Source organism: Mobula hypostoma, chromosome 4 (assembly GCF_963921235.1).
Source record: "Mobula hypostoma chromosome 4, sMobHyp1.1, whole genome shotgun sequence".
In the NCBI taxonomy this organism is placed as follows: domain Eukaryota; kingdom Metazoa; phylum Chordata; class Chondrichthyes; order Myliobatiformes; family Myliobatidae; genus Mobula; species Mobula hypostoma.
In genome coordinates this window covers 95,168,570-95,192,042 of record NC_086100.1, presented here as the reverse complement: position 1 = coordinate 95,192,042, position 23,473 = coordinate 95,168,570, and the positions used below count along the sequence as shown (strand labels likewise).

Here is a 23,473-nt window from a genome sequence, read left to right as displayed (position 1 = left end):
GTTGTGTGCATTCTGCAGTGACTAATGTGGAAACCAATGATTTCACACACCCCTCCCCCCCCCCCACACAGATGGGGCAGTTGATGCAGACGAGGTACATAGACATTTTGAGAGGTGGTTCCTTATTGGTTACACAGAACCTCTTGTGTGCTCCCAGGGCATGTCCTTAGTTCTGAAGGCTATCCTGGAGGCAGTTCTTTAAAGTAGTTGTGGGCTAGAGATTCCATGTTGCATTTCTTTAGGAAGGCTTTGTGCACATTCTTGAATCTTATCCTGTCTCTCTGTAACCTCTTCCCATGACAAATGTAGCTTCACTACCCACAACAAACATAGGAGAGATACCACCAAAGCTGTTACTGCAAAATCTTGCAAATCACAGGTAGGATAAGCAAACCATTAGCTGTGTCAAGCCAACACTAATGTCGCCAGCATCATGGGTCTGAATACATTTAACCAGTTGATGGGGGCAGGCCACACAATTTGCAGGCCTGACACAAACTCCCTAAAACAAGCACTCTGAGCTCAGAAGGAAATGACTTTGATGCTCTCAAAGCCTCCATGGGACAATTGTTACTTCTCCATTTTAAATTGTCATGGGCCAGGAATTTCTGAGGTAGTGGTGAGTGTAACAGTACATGACCACTTAACAAGGAGCAGCATTAGGAATGTCAATGAGAAGCAGCAGCAACCCATCAATTCCCATCTCTCTGCTCACCAGCTCCATCTGCACAGAGTCCCATATTAGCCTCATTAGCCACTCCAGAACCACAGAACCAGAGAGAAGCAAATGATCCTTGTTGGGAGAGGCTATCTAGAAACACTAATTCTACCAAAATTAGCTGTGCATTTTGACAGTTCAAACACTGGAATTGACCTTTGTTATTTTCTATGCAGGCGTATTAGCAATAAATGATAGCAAAGTACAAGTTTCCGGTGGATTTGTGTAGCTGAAATAACAGCAGGAGATAACACACTTCCATGAGCTTAGGTACCAGGTCAGGGGCTGGCGAAAGGAACTATCTGGTGGATGCTTCGCGCAGTTACCATCAGAAGATTCCAAAGTGTTCCTCGGCCCTAGGATTGGCCCCAATATCTTGAAAGCAGTGATGTCTACAAAGTCAAATTTCATCCTGACACAGTATGTTCATCTCCATCCTCGTGGCGAGGTCATGATCTTGGAAGATCCACTGATTTTGGAAGCCCCGTGGTCTTGAGAATTAGTGCCTGAAGCAATTACTTGGTTCCCATTTTCTGAAGTTAAGTAAAAGCTAATCAAAAGTGCATCCTTATCTTCAAAACCCAGGTTCCAAAAACAGATTTTTAAAAAAAATTATCTCATGTAGAAAGGTTGGTGGTTGTTGAGGAAGAATTTGGCTATGCTCATCACTGCCTGAAAAGTTTTCTGATTGGACGTTCATGTAATGTGTGGCCCTGTTGTTGGAGACCTTGGTAGTTAGTTTTCTATCATGAGCACCACAGATGTAATAGTGTCACAATGACTGTTTTCAGAACAATACATTTAATAAGGTACTATTTAAGGACATGGGTTTGAGAGATTATGATTTTGGATAGTTGATAAGGAACTTTCCTCCAGGAGAGTGGGAGTGGAGTTGGGTCGGTATAGAAAAGAGAAGGAGTGTAAAGATGTGTGAGAGTGGTAGAAGAATGGTGGGAGATTGGTGGGATGCATTGAGAGAGAGTATAGGCAAATGTGTGTGTCCAAGGAATTAGAATGCTGCTTTGTGCAGCTAGGATGTGAGTGAGTAAGTATACTGGTATCCACATGAATGTTTGGTTTGCCTTGTTCTCCAATTGCTTGGTATGTCCTTGCTATATAGCTCCAAGATTTCCTTATGTCAATATTGTGGCAGCCAGTGTGTAATAGCCACTCCACGTTAATGAAAATCACACATAGACAAATTCCACTCCACAAAACATAGTTGGAGGATTTGAAATGTCAAGATGCGCATACCAAACCCAGAAGAAACAGACTGTGTCGCTCTCAAATATAGCTTGGAAATTTTGCACATCGATACTATCATCCCAAGTAAGATCAAACAGCAGGAGATAAATCAGATTAAAAAAACAAGATGACATCCACACCTGGAAGGGAAAAGCAGAGAATGCCTCCTACGTGAAACTTTTATCCTTGAGTGATATTTCCTGTGGAATGAACCAAATGTTATCATGTCCTTTCAGCTCACTATATCATAAAGTCAGCATGCTCCTCTCATTAGCTAGTGACCCCTGACCTTAGAAGCAATGGATGAGGAATTCTAATGCAGCTTTGAGAAAACATACTGTAAGGCTAACAAAAAATCATAACCTAAATTACAGATGTTTGATGGAAAGAACTTACTCGCAGTCGTGATGGCACTGTGGCCCAAATGTAAAGCCAAGGATTTACCCAGTTTTTTTTAAACAAAGTGGTATATGGTATATGTTAGGAGAGGTGCTAGAAGTCAATTTACTGTGAGCAGTTGTGAGAAAGCTCTCTGGACTAAAACCTAGCATTGGCAAGTTGGGTTATGAAGAAAGGATAGGCTAGGTCCGTTTCTGCTAGAATTTCAAAAAGTGGGAGGCAACTTGGTGGGAAGATATGAAGCGAATGCTTTCTTTTGCAGGACAAGCTATATCCAGGGATCACTGTTTAAAAATAAGGGGTTGTCTATTTAAGACTGAAGGTAAGACGTAGAACAGTACTGTACAGGAACAGTCTCTTCTGTCCACTGACTGTGTCAACTACAATGCCAACCTAACTAATTCAATCTGCCTGCACATCATCTGCGTCCCACTATTCACTGCACTGTCTGTTGGTGTGTCTGTCTAAATGCTTCTGAAACGTTGCTATTATATCTGCTTCTAGCACCTCTCCTAACATATACCACATACCACTTTGTTTAAAAAAAACTGGGTAAACAACTTAGATATTTCTACCAGGTTGCCACTCAGTCTCTGACACTCTGTAGAAAACACTTCAGTTTGTCAGCCTCATGGCTAATGTTCTCCAATCCAGGCAACATCCCAGTGATCCTCTTTTTGCACTGTCTCCAAAGCTTCCACATCCCCCTCCTTAAGGTTGATTTATACTTCTGCGTCAAATCGACGCCGTAGGTACGGCGTTGCTGCGAATCCTACGCAGAGCCTATGCGGATCCCTACGCCATAGACTGACACGCATCTCTCCCAAAATGTAACTACGCGTCGTGGCAATGCAGACCACAGCAACTGTGATTGGTCCACTTGGTAGCATCGCATTTCCTCCTACGCTGCAATAGCTTCCCATTGGGTGACTTAAGGGCAGGGAGGGAACTCTGACTGCAATGCTTTCCATAAAGCTTTACAGACCTCCGAAATTATGGAGGACACATTTCGCTTTTACGAAAAAAGACGCTCGCTTTAGACTTGTTAACCCCGAGAAAGACGACCATGACCATGAAGCCTTGCACAGGCAGGTGTGCGCGCATGTGTGACATGCCCAAATTGTCAGACACACCAACGCACAAGTATAAATGCTCACAACGTGCGTAGGTTACGGCGTCGAGTTGACGCAGAAGTATAAATCAGCTTTAAAGCAGCAACCAGAGCTCTGAAAGTGGCCTAACCAAAGTTTTAGATGGTTACAATGTGACTTCCCAACTTTTACACTCTACATCGCAACCTATGGAAGAAAGCATGCTGTACACTTTCTTTACTACCCTCTCAATTTGGGTTGCCACTTTCTGAGACATACTGATTTGTACCCCAAGATCCCTTTGTACTGGCATTCATTGTTCTCTCAAAATGTACCGTCTCACATGTGTTGGGATTAAATTCCATTTGCTTTTTCTCCACCCAAATTTCCAACTGAACTAAATCCTGCTGTTACCTTTGGTAAATCCTTCCTCAAAATATACACAATGCCACCATTTTTAAAATTGCAAACTTGCTAATCATTTTCACTTGCTACGTTTTCATCAAAATAATTTTATTAAATGACACAGGAGCTCAGTACAGATTCCCATGGAATACCACTGTCAAAAGACCTTCAGTCAGAAAAACAGTCTTCTACCCTACTCTGTATTCTCTGAAAAGGCCAATTTTGTATTCAACTTCTGAATTCATGGTGGATCTTTGTCAAATGCTTTACTAAAGTCTGTCAACTGCATCTAATACACTATCCTCATCAATTATCTCCATTACACAACAAGTGTGCGAGACAGAACCTCCCCCACACAAAACCATGGTCAGTAATAAGCACATGCTTTTCCTTGTGTGTCCAGGTATCTTCCCCAATAATCTCCTTAACACTGATGTAAAGTTCACTGGCCTATAAATTGCTTGATTATCCTTATTGCCCTTAAACAAAAGAAGAAAATTGGCTATTCTCTAATCTCCTGACACATCATGTGTAAAGATACAAGTATTTCTGTCAGGCCCTCAGCAATGTCCTTCTCATACTATGCTGGGATAGATTTCATCAGGCCTTGGGGACTCGTATATCTTCATGTTTACATGATACCCAACACCACCTCCTCAATACCATCAACAAATTTCACAACATACAGTTTGCAAGTGATAATGATTCTGATTCTAACATAGAATTTAAATATGTCCCTCTTTGATCTCTATATTCTCCATACCCTTCTGTTTGATGAATACCAATACTCATTTAGAGCTTCACCCACTTCCTCTGGCTTCAAGCATAAATTCTGTCCTGAATTTTAAGTGAATCTACCCTTTCATTTGCTACCCTCTTGCTACTGGTATATGTATAAAGTTCCTTTGGATTCTTAATCCTACTTGCTAAGCATATTTCATAGTCCCTTTCAGCCCTAACTCTGTAAGTTCTTGCCTGTTTCCTTTATATTCATCAGGCTTTGTCAGATTTCAGCTTCCTAAACCTGCTTTCTTTTTCTCTGACTGAACTTACAATATTCCTTGAGATCCAAGGTTCCCCAGACCTTGCATCCTCATAGGAACTGAACTCTTAACCATTTGGCCTTTAAAAGATTCCATATGTTGGATGTTGATTTATCTTTGTGCTCCTGATCAACCCTTCCTAGTTCCTGCCTAATACTGTTACGATTAGCCTTTCCCAGACATCCCACCTCTCCCGGAAGTTCCGGGAGTCTCCCACATATTAATAGTGGCTCCCTGATGCCTGCAAATTATATACAATATCACGGAAATCAATTTTTTTGAGAGCGAGCGAGAGAGAGCGCGAGAGCGAACATGAGAGAGAGATTGCGCGTGAGAGAGAGCGAGAGCAAGCAAGCCAGAGCGAGAGAGTGAGAGCGCGCCATGACAGAGTGTTCCAAAAAAAATATAAAACGTGCGTCACCCCAGACTACACCAAAGTGTACCCCTGCCTAATAGGGGTCAAAATAATGACAGTGTTGCTCGCTGCACTGTTTACAACAGTGACTTTTCCATTGCCCATGGTGGGTTAAGACTGTAAAAGACATGTTGAGGTGAGTTTAACAGGTGTCATTCATTCATTAGCATAGCTAATGTTATTTAAACTAGCTGGCTGGCTGCTAAGGAGCTACTCTATTGCAGACATCCCATCTCTCCCGGAAGTTCCGGGAGTCTCCCGCAAATTGATGGTGCTACCTCCCTGAAATGAGTTTTTGCAGGGTCGGATGTCTGCTTTCCCTTGAGAATAAAAGTTATCCTTATCTGTAACTGTCTTCAAACTGAGATGCAATTTTTTGAGCAGTATGAATCTTTTAATACTCTGCTTCAGAGATTGCTGGAAACAGTCTTTGAATAATGTGAAATCAGTGGAGATGCACTGATAAAGAAGGGAGTGAAAGATTACAGTGGGCAGAGTAATAATCTGTGTTGCTGTATTGTTCAAAGTACATTTATTATCAAAGTATGTATAAATTATACAACCTTAAGATTCGTCTGCTACAGGCAGCCACAAAACAAGAAACTTGAAAGAACCCAGTTTAAAAAAAAGACCAATGCGCAGAGAGAGGAAACAAAGTTCAAATCATGCAAACAATAAAAGCAAGCAACAGCATTCAGAAGTGGGCCCATAGCCTCAGCTTCAGTTGTCACACGGCAGGGTAAATCGTAACAAAGCTCACAGACACAAAACCCAGAGCAGGAGACAGCATCAGCCTCAGCACCACGGAAAGTGGAGTAAATGTCACGAAGCAGTGAGCAGAACCAGCCCGACCCTCACCTGTGGTCCTGAGACCCTCCCTTTTCAGTCCACCTGGCCTGGTGTTTAAATTGTCCAAACACCAGGTCACACCCCACACTAGGACCCAGGCCCTACCGCATCGATATGCTCTGGGCATGGACCCCACTACCACATTCCAGCCCATACCCAACCTTTCCAAATCGATCCAGTGCTTAGATCAATCAAACCTCACTCTTGGTTTCGGTGGACAAGCTCCGAAACTCCTCTGCCCCATTTGCTCTAACTTTGCCCCCTACTGTGATTCTGTCTCGAACATGCCTCGGCCTCGCTTCAACTTTGCACTGCACCTGCACACCTCGACCCTCAAATCAGCCTTGCCTTCACTTGCCTCTTCATTGTTTGTGGTGATCATTAACCACAATTTCCACAGAAAAGGTGTTATTAATAAAGTATTTAGTTGTATTTATTGCTTCATGAACTACTAGTAAGCTGTTGCCCGTCTTTGGTAGTGCCATCTTAAATCGGAATGGTAGAGCAGTTGACAAAGTTAGCCAGGCCACTCCAAATTCTTTTGTTTGTACACTATGTATGGTTTTGGTTGCGTTCAAACTATATTTATTATCAAATTACATATGTCACCATATACTACCCTGAGATTCATTTTCTTGTTGGAAATCACAGTAAATTCCATCCACTGTCTGTAAGGGGTTTGTACGTTCTCCCCTTGACCTTATGAGTTTCCTCACATAGTCCAAAGATGTACTAGTGGTAGGTTCAAAGTAAAAATTATTATCAGAGTACATGCATGTTACCACATAAAACCCTGAGATTCTGTTTCCTGTGGGCATACTCAGCAAATTATAGAACATTAGCTGTAAGCAGCATCAGTGAGTAACAAACTGTGCAAATGCAAATATAAATAAATAGCAATAAACAACGAGAACATGAAATAACAAAGTAGAGTCCTTAAAGTGAGTCCATCAGTTATGGGAACAGTTCATTGTTGGGGTGAGGGAAGTTATCCCTCTGGTTCAAGAGCTGATGATTGAGAAGTAATAACCATTCCTGACCTTGGTGGTATGGGTCCTGAAGCTGGGAGCAATCAGACCTTTAAACTCAAAGGAAATAGAGGGATATGGAAAAGTGAGGGTAGGATATTAGACATATTATTCAAGGTACTCTTTGAGCCACTACCACTCTCTGGTTTTACAGACAACATGGAGTCTGTTTTAGATGATTATCTGGCTGTAGCTTTATTTTGTTTTGTATCTCATTACCTTTCTGGTAAGGCACAGACTCCAACCTTTAGGGTTCCTTGACTGAAGGATGTGGTACAGATTTTTGAGTAAGCAATCTGAAAAAGTAAAACTACCACTTGGTGATACAGTAAGCATGAATGTATAACTATTGAGGGACAGGTGTGAGCAGACTTGATTGTCCAGGTTACATTCCAATTTTTGACCCAGTGGGTTTTTACATAAGAAAAGACTTATTGTCATATTTGCCTGCCCCAGGACTTCTACACTGTTAAACGTCAGCCATCTCTTGTTGGATAGATGGAAGGAAAAATCTTGTGGCATTATTTCAAAAGAAGAGTGCATTTAGCTAGCTATTGCCGAGTTAATTTTTATACCTCAGTCAATGCCCCTAAAAATGCACTAACTGTTGCTGATTTTGTTGTGACCTTGCTGTGCACAAGTTGGCTGCCATGTTTCCTTTGCTAAAGCAAAGCTACAATTTCAAAGTACTTTTTGTCTGCAAAGTACTGTAGAGTGTCCCAGTATTGTATAAAGTTCTAAATAAATGCAAGCCTTTTAATTTTATTTACTCGTACATTCATGCTTATTAATGATAGTTGTCTTCAATAGAAATATAAACAAACCATCTAATTTGTTGACAAAACTATATACAATTGACCACAATGTTTCTAGATCAATTTTCATATTTAGAATCAGAAATAAGTTCAATATCATTGGCTTACGCGTTGACATTTGTTGTTTTGCGGCAGCAGTACATTGGCCCTTCGGAGCTGCACACAGTCACCACTTAATGGTGCCAGCTTACACTGTAGAAGCCTTTCTTGCAGATAGATTGGATGTATTTTGTATGAGTAAGTGATGGATTCTTTCCAAGCTGTTGTATAATGTACCAGCAATCTTCCGGTGACAGTTGTACTACCGTTGTTTCATTGAAATAAGCAGCGAATAATGTAATGATTTTGGTGCAACTGATGATATCAGTGGACATGTAAAGTCTTGCATAGGGAATTCCACAGGGCAAAGTGGTGTTTTTTCAATTTATTTATTTTTGGAAATCTGAGTGTGGACAGAACCAGTAATAATTGTCCTTGAGAAAGTGGTAGTGAATTTCCCCAAACCTATTCTCTGTTTGTTAACAATACTCCTACAATGCTGATGGGTAGGGAGTTCTGGAGTTTAGAACCAGCAAGAAAGCAGAGGTATTTCCAGACCAGCAATGTATATAACTTAACACGTGGAATTCTGCAGATGCTGGAAATTCAAGCAACACACATCAAAGTTGCTGGTGAACGCAGCAGGCCAGGCAGCATCTCTAGGAAGAGGTACAGTCAACGTTTCAGGCCGAGATCCTTCGTCAGGACTAACTGAAGAAAGAGCTAGAAAGAGATTTAAGAGGGGGAGGGGGAGATCCAATATGATAGGAGAAGACAGGAGGGGGAGGGATGGAGCCAAGAGCTGGACAGGTGATTGGCAAAGGGGATATGAGAGGATCATGGGACAGGAGGCCTAGGGAGAAAGAAAAGGGGGAGGGGGGGAAGCCCAGAAGATGGGACAGAGGGAGAAAGGGGAGAGTGAGAGAAAGAATGTGTGTATAAAAATAAATAACGGATGTGATACGAGGGGGAGGTGGGGCATTAGCGGAAGTTAGAGAAGTCGATGTTCATGCCATCAGGCTGGAGGCTACCCAGACGGAATATAAGGTGTTGTTCCTCCAACCTGAGTGTGGCTTCATCTTTACAGAAGAGGAGGCCGTGGATAGACATATCAGAATGGGAATGGGATGTGAAATTAAAATCTCCCAGTGGCCACACCTTCTAATTCCACATCCCATTCCCATTCTGATATGTCTACACAGGGTCTCCTCTACTGTAAAGATGAAGCCACACTCAGGTTGGAGGAACAACACTTTATATTCCGTCCGAGTAGCCTCCAACCTGATTACAGGAACATTGACTTCTCTAACTTCCGCTAATGCCCTACCTCCCCCTCGTACCCCATCCGTTATTTATATACACACATTCTTTCTCTCACTCTCCTTTTTCTCCCTCTGTCCCTCTGACTATACCCCTTGCCTTTCCTCTGGGCTTTTTCCCCCCTCCCCCTTTTCTTTCTCCCTAGGCCTCCTGTCCCATGATCCTCTCATACCCCTTTTGCCAATCACCTGTCCAGCTCTTGGCTCTATCCCTCCCCCTCCTGTCTTCTCCTATTGGATCTCCGCCTCCCCCTCCCACTTTTAAATCTCTTTCTAGCTCTTTCTTCAGTTAATCCTGACAAAGGGTCTCAGCCTGAAACGTCTACTATACCTCTTCCTAGAGGTGCTGCTGGCCTGCTGCGTTCACCAGCAACTTTGATGTGTGTTGCATGTATATAACTTAAATGGGTTCTCATACAGCTGGTTCAATCGTCCTTTCAGATAGTGGAGTCATGAGCTGGAAGGTACAGTCCAAGAGCTTTGACTTTTTTTGCAGCGTACAGGGCCAGTGTTTAATGCCTTTTGCAATTACTGGTCTATTACAACGTTCAAGTTCCAAGTAACCTTAGTACTACTGTTGGCTAGTTGCAAACTGTACTTGGTAAAGCTGAAGCCTGTGGATGCTCTTTAAACTTAATCCTTTCACTGATTAGATTCATGAGTGGATGTGATAGGGCAGCAGAATTTGGATCAGAGGTTGGGGGCGGGTGTAGTTGCTTATCCGTGTCTACAGCATGCTCATTGCACTGTTTGCCCTGCATATAGTTCTGTGTGTCTTGCCAGGCTGGTATATCATTTCTTTTAATACGCCTGGGTCTGTTTAAGATTTTGCTGATTACAAGTCATCTTGTATTGTCACTAGTTGAAAAGCACCCTGTGCTCATCTCTAACTGTGTGTGTGGCTTTCGATTCATTTGGCAGTGTGAAATAAATGATCACAGCAGTCAATCTAACAATAGTTCAAAACACTCAATCAATGGGGCAGAGATTGGCCTAAATTCACTACATGTGCCAGTGGCAAAAGTTTTAAGCATTTTTTCAATACTTGCTGTTCTCCTATTGAAACCCAATCTTACCATTTACTTTAGTGACTGGATGTAAGTAGTAAACCAAAGAACATGATATGTTCTTGTATTATTAGTTTTGTTGTCATCATAGGCAGTTTCTCAAAGTCATGGGTGAGGAATGGGAATTATTGTCTGTGCATGAGTTGTAATGTGGGGTGACTCTTGCATTTGTTGCATTTATTTCCTGCGGAGCATGAAGAAAGCTCACCTCTGTCTCAGGATACTGACGGACTTTTACCGCTGTACCATTGAAAGCATACTCACCAACTGCATCTCAGTGTGGTGTGGCAATTGTCCCGTATCAGACCACAAAGTACTCCAGCATGTGGTGAAAACTGCCCAGTGGATTATCGGCACCCAGTTGCCCACCATTGAGAACATCTACCTTAAACGCTGCCTGGGCAGGGTGAAAAGCATTATCAGGGATGCATCTCACCCTAACCATGGACTTTTTACTCTCCTCCCATCCGGTAGGCGCTGCAGGAGCCTCCGCTCCTGCACCAGCAGGCACAGGAAGAGCTTCTTCCCTGAGGCTGTGACCCTGCTGAACCTCTCATCACAGCGCTAAGCAGTATTGCATCTGTATTGTGCTGTCTCAGTAATTTTATATTTGTGTGCTGTAGCACTTTTTTATTCGCAGTATTTTGTAAATAACACTATTCTTTGCATTTCTGGTTAGATACTAATTGCATTTCATTGGCTTTGTATCTGTACTCGGCACAATGACAATAAAGTTGAATTGAATCGAATCGAATTTGTGCTATCAATAGTGCAGACGCAATGGACAGACTATGGTTGGAGACCATGTTGCACTGTGCAGACTTAGGATATACTCTGAAACAGACCACCTGCTGTCCATGTAGGTACATACCCATGCTCATATAATTGATTTGTATATATTTATTCATACACAGTACATCCACTACATATTGACAGCATGTGCTTTCACCCACAGCCTGTCAGTTCTATCTTCAGCTGCTTACTTAACTCCTCCATGACTTGACTTCTTTCCGCTTCAGACCCATCCCAGTCCCAATCTTGAGCCTTCTGTTCCCCCCCCCTTTCTGTTCTTCTTTATATCTCAGAACAAAGTCTGAATGCATCTTTGATACCTTGGCAACTGGGACGTGTCCCCATCCTGACTGCCCAGAGTTAGTGCAGCCTGAAAATAATTGATTGTGCAGAGCCTGTAAAATCACCTGTCTTTCTCTTTTTTACAAAACCTCTTTCATATAGCTCCAGTTCAGCTGTCCGACTGTCTCCCCTAATGTGCTTTTTAATGTAAATACGAGGGGTGATTGATAAGTTCGTGGCCTAAAGTAGGAGTCAATTTTAGAAAACCTAGCACATTTATTTTTCAACATAGTCCCCTCCTACATTTACACACTTAGTCCAGCGGTCGTGGAGCATACGGATCCCTTCTTTGTAGAAGTCGGTGTCTTGGACCTCCAGAAAGTGGTCCACAGCAGAGGTGATTGATAAGTTCGTGCATGTAATGAGAGTTGTATAACTCATCTCCTTCTAGCTTAGGCCACAAACTTATCAATCACCCCTGCTGTGGACCACTTTCTGGAGGTCCAAGATGCTGACTTCTACAAAGAAGGGATCCGTATGCTCCACGACCACTGGACTAAGTGAGTAAACGCAGGAGGGGACTATGTTGAAAAATAAATGTGCTAGGTTTCTAAAATTGACTCCTACCTTAGGCCATGAACTTACCAATCACACCTGGTATGTTGCATTTTAGCCCCTTGCAGTTGTCTTTCAGAAACCCAACAAATAATGTAATTTGGTCCTGCCAGTATATTTATCTATGTTTTTCAGCACAGCAAGTTACATTGGAGGTTAGTAGTTCAGAGAGGTTTTGGTGTGATTTTTGACCTTCCTCTTAATGATACTCTATCAGCAGGTCTATTTGGCTAATGTTGCGGGGCATCTTTTTTTTAAATTGAGAGCTGAGGCAGATGCCATTGTATTTGATGGACTGATGCACTGTGGTGTGCTAGTGCATTGGGTGTGATTACAGCATAGCCATTGGAAACTGAGATCCACGGATCAATCATGACGCTCCAAGAGCTGTTGTCTGTTCTTTAAGGCAATTGCTTTGCCAATGTATGAAATTTGTTCTTTATGTGGGACTTATCGATGTTTTGATCATATTTTGTTTTTCTCTTTGTGCGATAACATCTGATATTCTGCAGAGTGTGCTGTCTGACCTCTTGCATCTACTCTGCCATTTAGTAAGATCTTAGCTTTTTAAAGTTCAGCATCACTTTTGTAGAGTCATAGAGGGACCGCATGAGAACAGATCCTCTGGCCTACTGTCAGCACTGACCATCAGCCACCCATTTACATTGATTCTGCATGTATTTCCCCGCCTCCCCCCCCCCATTCTTACTAACTCACCTCAAATTCTATCACTCACCTACATTTGGGGCAATTTGCAGTAACTTTGTATCCTTTGGTTTTCCAAACAGAAAAATTTATCAAATCTGTGTGACTAAGACTGCTTGGGTTGAGAATTCTAAATTCTCAGTACTTCTCAACCCTGAATGAAGAAATTTCTTTTAGCTTTAGCCACCTTGCTGACAATCAACACAGGCACACCACAGGGATGTGTGTGTGGCTAGGTGTAGTTCAAATGTCATCTATAAATTTGCTGATGATACAACCATTGCTGGCAGAATCTCAGATGGTGGTGAAAGGCGTGCAGGAGTGAGATATACCAGATAGTGGAGTGGTGTCGCAGCACCAACCTTGCACTCAGTGTCAGCAAGACCAAAGAGCTGATTCTGGCCTTCGGGAAGGGTAAGATGAGGGAACACAAGTCTATCCTCAGAGCAATCAGAAGTGGAGAGAGAGAGTAATTTCACTTTTATGGGTGTCAATATCTACGAGGTCCTAACCTGGATGCAACGTATTGATGCAGCTATAAAGAAGGCAAGACGGTGGCTATATTTCATTAGGAGTTTTAGGAGATTTCGTTTGTCAATGAAAACACTCAAACTTCTACAGATGTATTGTGGAGAGCATTCTGAGTGGCTGCTTCACTGTCTGGAATGGGGTGGGGGGGGGGAGCTGCTGCACAAGATCGAAGTAAGTTGCAGAAAATTGTAAAATTAGTCAGCTCCGTCATGGGTACCAGCCTCCATAGTATCCAAAACATCTTTAAGGAGCAGTGCCTTAGGAAGGTGGCGGCCATCGTTAAGAATCCCCACCACCCAGGGCATGCCCTTTTCTCACTGTTACCATCAGGAAGAAAGTACAGAAGCCTGAAGGCACACACTCAGTGATTCAGAAACAGCTTCTTCCTCTCTGCCATCCGATTTCTAAATGGCCATTGAACCCATGAACACTACCTCACTACTTTCCTTGTTTCTGTTTTCTTTGCACTACTTATATTAACATAACTATTTCATACACACATATATACTTAATATAATTGTTTTATCTCTGTTTATTTATCATGTATTTCATTGTACTGCTGCCATGAAGGTAACACATTTCACAACATATGCCGGTGATATTAAACCTGATTCTGATTCTGAATGTGCAGTCCCTTGTTTTGAGGTGCTGTGCTTTGGTTATGTAAACTCCAGCCAAAGGAAATATTAATCCCATGTCTATCTTATCAAATACTTGCAAAACACTGTACATTTTGATTAATTTACCTGTTGCTGTTCTAAACTTGAGCATCGATTAGAGTTACAGGGAAGTAGTCACCCCTAAATTGCAGCCTTTCAGCTGGGTGACTGCCAAGAGAAATGGAACTGTGAATAGGCAGTTAGTGCAGGGCACCCCTGTGCCCATTCCTCTCAGTAATTACTATACCACTTTGGATACTGTTGTGGGGGGTGACCTGCCAGAGGAATGCCACAGAGACTGGGTTACTGGCACTGAGTATAATTCCGTGGTGCAGAAGGGAAAGAGGGAGAAGAGGGGAGTGGTAGTGATAGGGGAACAGTTAGGAGATTCTGTGGACGTGAATGGATCACCCAAATGGAATGTTGCCTCCCTGTGCCAGGGTCTGTGATGTCTCAGATCGCGTCCACAGCATTTTGGAGAGGGAGGGAGAGCAGCCAGATGTCTTGGTACATATTGGTACCAATGACATGGGAAGGAAAAGCAAAGAGGTCCTGAAAAGAGAATTTATAGAGCTAGGTAGAAAGTTGAGAAGCAGGACCTCCCGGGTAGTAACTTCTGGATTGCTGCCTGTGCCACTTACAAGTCAGGGTAGAAACAGTTTGATTTGGCAGATTAATGCATGGCTGACAAGTTGGTGCAGGGGGCAGACTTTCAGGTTCCTGGATCATTGGGATTTCTTCTGGGTGAGGTATGACCTATTCAAAAGTAATGGGTTGCATCTGAAACCAAGGAGGACCAATATTCTCGTGGGCAGGTTTGTTAGAGCTGTTGGGAGGGGTTAAACTAATTTGGCAGGGGGTTGGGAACTGGAGTGAAGGGACTCAGGATAGGATGGATGATAAAAATGCAAAGATAGCGTGCAGTCAGACTGTCAGGAAGGTCAGGCAAATGATAGGACAAAATTGCAGCCAGAAGGGCGAGTATCAGTGCAATAGGGATGCAGAATCAAAAAGGGTAGCAAATACAGTCTCAGTGCATGGAATTTAAGAAATAAGGTGGATGAGCTTGTTGCACTAGTACAGATTGTCAAGTATGTTGTGGTGATCACTGAATCGTGGTTGAAGGATGGCTGTAGTTGGGAGGTGAATATCCAAAGTTACATGTTGTATTGGAGGGATATGAAGGTAGGCAGAGGGGGTGGTGTGGCTCTGCTGGTAATGAATAGCATCAAATCATTAGAAAGATGTGACACGGGATCGGAAGATGTTGAATCCTTGTGGGTTGAGTTAAGAAACCGCAAGGGTAAAAGGACCCTGATGGCAGTTATATACAGGTCTCCCAACAGTAGCGGGATGTGGACTGCAGGTTACAATAGGAAATAGAAAAGGCGTGTCAAAAGGGCAATGTTATGATAATCATGGGAGATTTTAACATGGGGGTAGGTTGGGAAAATCAGGTTGGTAATGGATCTCGAGAGTGAGTTTGTTGAATGCCTAAAAGATGGATTTTTGAAGCTGTTTGTCATTGAGTTTACTAGGGGATGAGCTTTTCTGGATTGGGCGTTATGTAATGAACTGGAGGTGACTAGGGAGCTTAAGGTAAAAGAACCCTTAGGAGGCAGTGATCACAATATGATTGAGTTCAACTTGAAATTTGATAGGGAGAAAGCAAAGTCTGACATAGCAGTATTTCAGTGGAGTAAAGGAAATTTCAGTGGTATGAGAGAGGAGTTGGCCAAAGTAAATTGGAAGCAGATGCTAGCAGGGCTTACAGCAGAGCAGCAATGGCTTGAGTTTCTGGAACAAAAATGAGAAAGGAGCAGAATAGATGTATTCCAAAAACAAAGAAATACTCAAATGATAAAATATTACAACAGTGGCTGATTAGGGGAGTCAAAGCTAATGTAGAAGCAAGAGAGAGGGCATATAAGAAGCAAAAATTAGTGGAGGTTGAATTGGGAAGCTTTTAAAACCAATAGAGAGCAACTGTACTGGGAACAAACTGCCACTGTAAGAATAGATGGAGAAGTGAGCCAGTTTACGAAAATCAAGAGTGGCGTTAGACAATGATGTGTTTTCTCCCCGATTTATTTAATGTGTACAGTGAAACAATATTACAAAAAATAAGAGACGTCTTGGAAATCAAAGTTGGCAGTGAAAGCATCAATAATTTCAGATATGCAGATGACACTGTGTTAATTGCAAGTACAGAGGAAGAACTACAAAACTTAATTGACATAGTTGTTGAAGAAAGTGCAAAAATGGGTCTATCTATCAATTGCAAAAAGACAATGTATGGTGATATTCAAAAAGAAGGAGAATCCGATCTGCAGGCTGAGAATAAACGGGGAAGACATAAAACAAGTACAGAACCTTTACTACTTAGGAAGTTGGGTGACATCAGATGGCAGGTGCGACATGGACATCAAAAGAAGAATAGGGATAGCAAAGGACACCTTTACGAGAATGAAGAGTATCCTGACCAACACTAAACTAGGCATGACAACCTGCCTCAGAGTACTGAAATGTTACATTTATTCAGTTATGTTATATGGCTCAGAATGTTGGACAATACCTAGTAACATGAGGAAACAAATTGAAGCAGCAGAGATGTGGTTTTTGAGGAGGATGCAAAGAATGTCATGGATGAAACGAATATCTAACGAGGATGTCGTGAATAGAGCAAACACAAAAAGAGAAATAATATATGAGATCATGAAAAGGCAACGTGACTTCATTGGACATGTGATTAGGAAAGAGGAGTTAGAATGCATGGTAATTATGTGAAAGATTGAAGGGAAGAAAACAAGAGGAAGACAAAGACAAATGATGATGGAGACAGCAGCCAGAGAACTGGAAATGAATACCAATGAATTGATCCGTTTGACCTGAAACAGGAGTGTGTGGGCCATGGCAGTCAAAACTCAAACTGGGCAGGGCACCTGATGATGATAATGATGATGAGAGAGCAACTAAAAGAACCATTAGGCGGGAAATGATGAAATATGAAAGCAAGTTAGCAAACATATAAAAGTGGATAGTAAAAGCTTTTACAAGTATGCAAAAAAAATGAGAGTGAGAGATGACAGTTGGATATAGGACCGCTAGAAAACGAGGTCAGAGAAATAATAATGGGGGACAAGGAGATGGCAGATGAACTAAATGAGAATTTTGTATCAGTCTTCACTATGGAAGACACTAGCAGTGTGCTAGGTGTTGAAGGATGTGAGGGAAGAGAAGTGAGTGCAGTTACTATTACGAGGGAAAGTTACTTAAAAAGCTGAAAGGTCTATGGATACACAAGTCATCTGGACCAGATGAACTTCACCCTTGGGTTCTGAGAGGTAGCAGTAGAGATTGTGGAGGAGTAATGATCTTTCAAAAATCATTGGACTCTGGCATGGTGCCAGGGGATTGTAAAACTGCTAATGTCCCTCCATGCTTTAAGAAAGGAGGAAGACAGCATAAAGGAAATTATCTTACCTCAGTGGTTAGGAAGATGTTGGAGTCGTTTGTTAAAGATAAGGTGATGGAGTACTTGGTGACACAGAACAAAACAGGACAAAGTCTGCATGGTTTCCTTAAGGGCAAATTTTGCCTGATAACCTGTTGGAATTGTTTGAGGAGAAAATCCAAAAGTTTGAGATGCACAGGGTCTTGGGAGTCCTTGTGCATAACTTGCAGGTTGAGTTGGTGGCGAGGAAGGCAAATGCAATGTTGGCATTCAGTCCAAGAGGTCTAGAATACAAGAGCGGAGATGTGACGCTGAGGCTTTATAAGACACTGGTGAGGCTTCAACTTGAGTATCATGAACAATTTTGGGCTCTTCATCTAAGAAAAGATATGCTGGCAATGGAGAGGGCTCAGAGGAGGTTCACAAGGATGATTCCAGGAATGAAAGGGTTATCATATGAGGAACATTTGATGGCTCTGGGTCTGTACTCGCTGGAATTCAGAAGAATGAGGGGGATTCTCATTGAAACCTTTGGAATGTTGAAAGGCCTCGACATGGTAGATGTAGAAAGGATGAATCCCATGATGGGGGTGTCTAGGACAAGAGGGCACAGCCTCAGGATAGAGGGGCGTCCATTCAAAACAGAGATGCGGAGAAATTTCTTTAGCCAGAGGGTGGTGACCTTGTGGAATTTATTATCGCAAGCAACTGGAGGCCAAGTCATTGGGTGTATTTAAGGCAGAGCTTGATAGCTTCTTGATTGGATACAGCATCAAAGGTTATGGGACGAAGGCAGGTAAGTGAGACTGAGGAGGGGAAAGGGGATCAGCCATAATTCAATGGTGAAGCAGACTTGGTGGGCCAATGGCTTAATTCTGCTCCTATGCCTTATGGTCTTATAAAGATCCTGTCCACTAATTTTGTGTTAACCTCTAAACTAGTGGTCACCAACCTTTTTAAGCCCAAGATCCCCTACCTCAACCTCAGTGAAAGCAAGATCTACCTACTAAATCGTTTAGAGAAAAAACAGCTCAGATTGTACTTCCAATTTGAGGCCTTTTATTTGGGCGAATTGTATTTGAATTACACAAAATACTTTTGTCAAACTTTCAAATTAATTCAAACAAGAAAACACTGTAACTAGCATATCAAACAGGCCATAGCTGTCTTTCTTTAAGAATATTACAATACTTCACACCTTTAATTCTAAGTTTCATTATTTAATTTTATTTCAACACGAAAAATAAATGAATAAAAATTGACTGTTGCACTCAGTGTGATGACTGGGCTGAATACTTTTTACTAGTTCCCTGAAATTTGGCTCATAACTACAGACAGCCAGTCTGAGACAGTCTGTGAGGTGTAGGGTTGCCAACTGTCCCGTATTCCCCCCGCTAAGGTAGAACATTCCTATGAAACCTCTCTTGCCGAAATGCTTTACACCGAAGAAGCAATTACCATTAATTTATATGGAAAAAAATTTTGAGCGTTCCCAGGCCCAAAAAAATAACATACCAAATCATACCAAATAACACATAAAACCTAAAATAACACTAACATATAGTAAAAGCAAGAATGATGTGATAAATACACAGCCTATATAAAGTAGAAATAATGAGAATTAAGTCAAAACCGATTCGTAGGTTAAAATAAAAATCGGCACGTACACGCATGCTCACACAGGTGCCCACGCAAGATTTCATAGTCATGGTAGTGTTTCTCGGGGTAAACACAAATGTCCCGGGATTTGACTGCTACTTTTGTCCGTTATTTGGGAGCGAGAAAGTTGGCAACCCTAGTGAGGTGTCTGTCAGTAAGTCAGCTCCTGTACTTAGATTTAATAATTTTTTTCTGTGAAAATGCAATTTCACATAGATAAGTTGACCTGAAGTAGGCACTGACTTTTACTGCTATAAAACCAACGTGCACACCGCGCATTGCTCGGCCCCATCAGTAGTAATTGCCACTAGTTTATGAATGCGGATGTCATTTTCACGGACATATTTTTAAAAACTCATTGTAAATATCCTCACCTCTCGTTCTTTCCTTTAATTGCAAAAGAGTGAGGAAGTCCTCCTTTGTTGTAAAATCCTGAAAAGCCATTCTGACAAATACAACAAGCTGAGCTGTTTGCATCACATCCAGGGATTCATCGAACTGTAGTGAAAAATATTCACGTCCTCTGTTGGTGATTCTACCCTCCTTGTCACTGTTGCAGGGCCAAGCGGTATATTATGTATTGCGGTTGTGATGCCGTTTTTGTTTTTAAAGTCATTAAAAACAGTCTCTGCGGTAATGACCATTGCTTCCTCGAATAAATCGCCATCTGTAAAAGGCTTCTTGTGTTCAGCCAAAAGGTGACTTACACGAAATGATGCTTCAATAGCAGCCTTATTTTGAGCAGCATGTTTTGTGAAGAACGATTGCTGGGCCTTCAGCCCCAATTTCAGCTCAACTTTCCAGGCACGGATTGCGCTCTTGGTGGGGTAGGTGTCTTTAAATTCCTGGTGGTTGGTGTTGCGGTGCTGCTCCAGATTCCCTCTTTTAGTCAGTGCTTGTGTTTGGTGGCACAACATACATACACACTTGTCTTTCACCAAGGTAAATAGAAATTCCACTTCTCATTCTGGATGGAATTTGTATGTTTTTGCCGCCTTTCGTGGAGCCTCCGCTATGCTATCAGGATATCACGAACGATTGCCGATTGCATCGTCTCTGATCTGAGCCGACATTTACGTGCTGGGCGGCACCTAATTAATTAGCTTGTTTATTTCGGCTTTTTTTCTTAAAGATGTGCTGTGTGTATCCCAACTACCGCTGCACCACTGCATGCTTCACGGCCCGGTGGTTGGGGACCACTGCCGTATATTGATGTTTGCGACGGTCTGTACTCTTACCTAGTCTGATTGGTCACTTTGATGCAGCACAGGCTACGCTGAAAACGCGGTGTATGGCGGGGCAACTACACACATGTGAACTGGGCAGAAAGAACGGAACTAAAACCCCGCAACCCGGAAACAATCTCTCTTTACAAACAGCTTTTTAGCGAAAATATTGCTATATTACCATTATCTTAATTAGTATTACTTTTATAATGCTCACATTACAACAGTATTTGTGTATTTATTTTTGATTTTTCCTCGGGATCTACTGGGAAAGTCTCAAAGATCGACCGGTCAATCGCGATCGACGGGTTGGCGACCCCTACTCTAAACAGTCGAAATCAGTCTAGTGAATCTTTGCTGCAACTATTGTCTATCCTCCTTTGGGTTTGGTGATCCTATATGCAGTCACACCAGAGCACTATGTAATTGGAGTAATGCACATCATTGAGTTTTTCCATATTCTGCCCACACTGCCACGTAGTTTTGTGTCACCTACAAATTTGGATTTGGTGCACTTTATCTTCACGGACAGAGGTTGATTCAAAGTATATTTATTATCAAAGTGTTTATGCAGTGTACAGCCCTGAGATTTGTCTTTCAACAGTCAGCCACAAAACAAAGAAACACCATGGAACCCTTCCCTTCAAAGAAAACATCAAGCACCCACTGTGCAGAAAAAAAGGAACAAATCACGCAAACAGCAAAAAAAGTGAAAAACACTATATAAAACATCAAACCAGTCTTTGAAACAGACTAGAAAGATTCAGTTTTAGTTAGTGCTGTGTAGTTCGTTGACTGCAGGTCGCAGAACCAGATCAGAATCACACAAGATAGCAATTTTTTTTTAAAAAATGGAGTAACCAGAAAATAGAAAAAGATATGACGTGAACTACAGAGTCCACCCACAAACCGTGTTGATTAAACCTTACCCAAGACCCAAGACTCTGACAGCATTGAGTGGGAGGGAAAGAGAGAGAGAGATGAATCAAACGCAGGGACCTTCCTCTGGTAGCATTGAGCTAGAGGGAGAGAGAGAGACAAGTCAAACACAGGCATCTTGCTCCAGCAGCATTGAGCAAGAGGGAGAGAGAGAGACAAGTCAAACATAGGGACCTGCCTCCGACAGCATTGAGCGAGGGGGAGGAAAAGAGACAAGTCAAACACAGGGACCTTCCTCTGGCAGCATTGAGGGAGAGAGAGAGACCACTCAAACGCAGGCATATGACACTGAACACCTTGTTTCCTCCATCATCCTCGTTGACTTTAATCTTGCTTGATGCTTTAATTAGAAGATCAGCAAGAAATGGAGACTATTGTAGGCTTGTGCCCCGTCTCCAGGCTGCACACTCCACTCAACCTCACTGAGCACTCTCAGAGACAACAAAGATTGCTATTGATGATGGAAAAACTGAGGTAGGAGGATCAGGCAACACACATCAAAGTTGCTGGTGGATGCAGCAGGCCAGGCAGCATCTCTAGGAAGAGGTGCAGTCGACATTTCAGGCTGAGACCCTTCGTCAGAACTACTGAAGGAAAAGTTAGTAAGGGATTTGAGAGGGGGAGGGGGAGATCCGAAATGATAGGAGAAGACAGGAGGGGGAGGGATGGAGCCAAGAGCTGGACAGGTGATTGGCAAAGGGGATATGAGAGGATCATGGGACAGGAGGTCCGGGAAGAAAGAAAAGGGGGAGGGGGGGAAAACCCAGAGGATGGACAAGGGGCATAGTCAGAGGGACAGAGGGAGAAACAGGAGAGAGAGAAAAAGAATATGTGTATATAAATAACGGATGGGGTACGAGGGGGAGGTGGGGCATTAGCGGAAGTTAGAGAAGTCAATGTTCGTGCCATCAGGTTGGAGGCTACCCAGACGGAAAAGAGGGTGTTGTTCCTCCAACCTGAGTGTGGCTTCATCTTTACAGTAGAGGAGGCCGTGGATAGACATGTCAGAATGGGAATGGGATGTAGAATTAAAACGTGTGGCCACTGGGAGATCCTGCTTTCTCTGGCGGACAGAGCGTAGGTGTTCAGCAAAACGATCTCCCAGTCTGCATCGGGTTCTGTACCTCTTCCTAGAGATGCTGCCTGGCCTGCTGCGTTCACCAGCAACTTTGATGTGTGTTGCTTGAATTTCCAGCATCTGCAGATTTCCTCGTGTGTACAAGGATCATCTCTGCAGGATCCAGTAGTCACAGCCTCTCAATCCAAAAATTACCTGCTTGTTTCTAATGTTTCTTAAGCTGCATGTTGATCACCTTGATATTGTAGTATGTAGTCTTAAGATCAGTGAATTTTGGGTAGACAGAATTCTGAGAAGAAATGGCTTTCCTCCAACACCAGTTTCATGTCTATCCTTGATTTTGGTCACATTATCTTGGGTGGTATGTGTTGAGCCAGTGATGCCCAGAGTTCAGTATATCTTTACACCAGGGGTCCCCAACCTTTTTTGCACTGCGGACCAGTTTAATATTGACAATATTCTTGCGGACCGGCCGACCCGGTTGGGGGGTGGGGTTGCCAACACACAAGAGTAGCAGTCAAATACGTTGTGTTTACCCAGAGAAGGACTACAATTACCATGAAGCCTTGCACAGGCACCAGTGCACATGTGTGTACCTGCCGATTTTTTTTCTCTGCAAATCGGTTTTGTCCATTCTGTTCAGGCGGGGGTGTTAATCACGACCGGAATATAGGTGATAGGTGGCTAATACACTCAATTTCATTTCTAAAAGAGTTTATCTAATGAATTTAATATTAAATATTTAATATTAGACTGAGGTCCTTTAACATCTGCCGGACGATGCTGAGGATGTTCTACGAGTCTGTGGTGGCCAGTGCTATCATGTTTGCTGTTGTGTGCTGGGGCAGCAGGCTGAGGGTGGCAGACACCAACAGAATCAAGAAACTCATTCGTAAGGCCAGTGATGTTGTGGGGATGGAACTGGACTCTCTCACGGTGGTGTCTGAAAAGAGGATGCTGTCTAAGTTGCATGCCATCTTGGTCAATGTCTCCCATCCACTACATAATGTACTGGGTGGGCACAGGAGTACATTCAGCCAGAGACTCATTCCACTGAGATGCAGCACTGAGCGTCATAGGAAGTCATTCCTGCCTGTGGC

At 42.6% G+C, this 23,473-nt stretch overlaps 1 protein-coding gene across 3 annotated transcripts in view; it reads left to right on the top strand.

The window, feature by feature from the left end:
* Nucleotides 1-23,473, top strand: part of LOC134345472 (serine/threonine-protein kinase PAK 2-like) — a 93,961-nt gene that overhangs the window by 34,841 nt on the left and 35,647 nt on the right. The window contains exon 2 of one of the 3 annotated variants that reach the window (XM_063046178.1): nucleotides 2,625-2,684. The exons of the other annotated variants lie outside the window; for them this stretch is intronic. The gene's annotated coding sequence lies outside the window, so the exon portion shown is untranslated. The remainder of the gene's footprint in view (nucleotides 1-2,624; nucleotides 2,685-23,473) is intronic. 3 annotated transcript variants of the gene reach the window in all.